Raw genomic sequence first — 3020 nt, forward strand, 5'->3', positions numbered from 1 at the left:
AACCAATATAAACTCACAAACACTAATGCGGTTATGCGCGATCCGCAAGCTGAACGCGAGTGGAAGATTATGAAGTATTGTAGTGCCCATTGTCAAAATACAAGAAATGAAATCTATGAGATTTGATGAGTAGCGGAAGGTATTTTGTAATATAGAGCTAAATGAGGTTATTCCCGTTGCAAAATAAGCGGATATGCATAGCCGCAAAATGTGCCACACTGAAAGCCAGTGAGTGATGTGTGTGTATGGCGACTTGCGTTATATGCATAAAACGTTTCATTTAAATATTGTGCTTTTTTTCCAAATTACTTGCTTGCTTCATTGCTGGATTTATTATTGATTTGTAGATCGACATCTTTGTTATTTACACTATTTTGCTAAAAAAAATGGATTCGGCAAAGTCGCTGGGACGTTTAGCGGGAAAATCTGCTCTTGTTACAGGAGGAGGTCGTGGAATTGGTCGCGCTATCTGTCAAGTTTTTGCCAAAGAAGGTGCCAGTGTTGCAGTACTGGATGTAAATTCGGAGACGATTGAAGAAACTTTGAAGCTTCTGGATTCATCTCATGGCAACAAACATTGTGCAATTGTGTCCGATGTTACTTCTGCTGAAGAGGCAAAGAAATCGTTTGAAACCGCAAAGAGAGAACTTGGCATTGAAGCCACTATTCTAGTTAACAATGCTGGAATAGAAAAGGGAGCATTTCTGGATGATTTGACAGAACAAGATTATGACGACGTGATGGGGGTTAACGCTAAAGGTACATTTCTAATGTCGAAGGAATTTCTGCTGTCAGTAAAAGATGGAAGCGATGGCGATGGAAGCCCCCGTGGAGTAATAGTAAATATGTCTAGCATGGCAGGAAAACGTGGATTCCCCGAGAAGTCGAATTACTCTGCGTCAAAATTTGCAATTGTTGGCCTGACTAAAACTACAGCGATGGAATATGGAAAGCATAAGGTCCGCTGCAACGCTGTTTTGCCGAGTTTCATTAACACCCCGATGATACTGAGTCTTGACGAGCAAACTAGCAATATTCTTAAGCAACAAAATCCTATGGGACGATTTGGTGAACCGGAAGAAGTTGCTAACGTGTGTTTGTTCCTCGCTTCAGATGAAAGTTCATACGTTAATGGTGCCTGCTTAGAAATATGCGGTGGGTTTGGCGTGTAATGGACCTTGTTGTTCAGGGCAACATGGCCCCCGAAATGCATTGGAAATTTGGTTCAATTTTAATCTTTATTTTTCGTAATTCATTATATATACAGATTATTTGATAAAATATTATGTAGTAATATTGCCAGAGTAGGCAGAATTCTTGCTTGCTCGATCGGTGCAAATTAGGTTCGAATTGTTATTCTCCGAAGGGCAAATATTTACATGTTGATACCATGTATCAATATCATATTCAGGATTTTCCGTCTCATTGCCGTTCATAGAGTCAAAAACTTAGTATTTTATTATTCGATGTTGTGTTATAAGTTATAACCTTAACATGTACATACCTTACATAATAAATAGCAATACCAAAAGGTAATAATCTTGATAATTAAGATATTGGTTCATTTTGTACATGCAATTAGAGATTCATGATATATGCTAACAACAATTTTATGAGACAATAAAAATTTTGAGCTGAAAACTTTATCGTTTTTATTAGTTGATAAAAAATTGGTTCAAAATTTGCTGTTGTCGTTTTGCTGGAAGCACTTACATCAGAATATTCTAGTAAAAAACCTAATGCGACACACAGTTTTACCGGGTTTGATAACCACTCAACTTTCGAAAAATCAAAATTGGGCTGAACGTTTCCTCAAGCAAAATACTATGGGAGGATTTAGCGCCTTAGGTTTCTAATGCATGATTGTTTTGGGCCCCAGCAAAGAGTTCATGCGTCAATAAAGCCTGTTTGAATTCGTCAATTTGGTCATGATATCTAGTCCAACTTTAAGAAATATGTTTGCATACTGGCAGTAGAGCGAAAACCCATATTTGGTTGACCCATTAGATCGCGTAGACTGTAGAGCAGGGTCGTCCAACCCGTGGCCCGATGAGGAGTTTTGAGTTTTCGGAATTAAATAAAAAAAAATTTGAGTAAAACTTCTATTTTTCGAGTGATGTAGTTAATATGAAGAACAATTTGTAAACAAATTCATTTTCCTGATATGCGCTCTGCCGTAAATATATATTATACTACTAGGCTCTGCTAGCCCTTTCAAACGAGCCATGAGTGCCATCACCAACTGGAAGATATCGATACATAAATAGTAGCTCACACACTTGGGCAGAATGGCAGTTTTAAAGACCACATTATTTGGCAGCACGTACTCGTACAAGCAAGTTGTTTTCACAGATGAACCATGTCAAATCCCCTGTGAGATCACTAATTTCTGACAGTCATATGGAAAATTCGCTTCGCATTGGTACATCGACCATTTCAGCAAATATTGACAAACTTAGCGAAAAACAGTGCCAAACTTCACACTAAAATATCTATGTGTAGAAAAAACTTTGTTGACTTTACTGTATCTTCGTTTTTTTTATTGTTCTTATTATTGAGAAAGTTTGGTGCGAGGGTTTTATTTGTTTTTTCATTAACTTTTAGTGTAGCAAAACTAGAACATAATTATAATGTTAAGTGGCCCGCGCAATCAATAGTAAACTAAATGTGGCCCGTCGGCCAAAAAGGTTGGTCGACCCTGCTGTAGAGTAATAAACAATTGGATTGCCAATTAAATTTTGGAATCCGCATTGAATCACATAGTCTACTTGGGGTTACAACAATAATAATCACACAAAATTATGTCCATTTCGTGTCCAATAACATTATTGTTCGTGGTTTTAAGAGAATTTGCATATTGTTTTTTCAATTGAATTCAGCGGTTCACCATATTTAAAAACCAACGGTATTGCAATTCCTATTATTCGAGACACCGTGTTTAATCAGAATATTCGTTTAAAACGGTGATCATCTGTCACAATATGCAATGGAACCATCACACTAAAAAATATTGCTGTCAG

General features: G+C 37.1%; 1 pseudogene; it reads left to right on the top strand.

Annotated features, from left to right (window-relative positions):
* The first annotated feature begins 331 nt into the window (after window positions 1-331).
* LOC120333455 ((3R)-3-hydroxyacyl-CoA dehydrogenase pseudogene) lies at window positions 332-1644 on the top strand (annotated as a pseudogene).
* The last annotated feature ends 1376 nt before the right edge of the window (window positions 1645-3020 follow it).

The sequence above is a fragment of the Styela clava genome, chromosome 13 (assembly GCF_964204865.1).
Source record: "Styela clava chromosome 13, kaStyClav1.hap1.2, whole genome shotgun sequence".
NCBI classification, from domain to species: Eukaryota; Metazoa; Chordata; class Ascidiacea; order Stolidobranchia; family Styelidae; genus Styela; species Styela clava.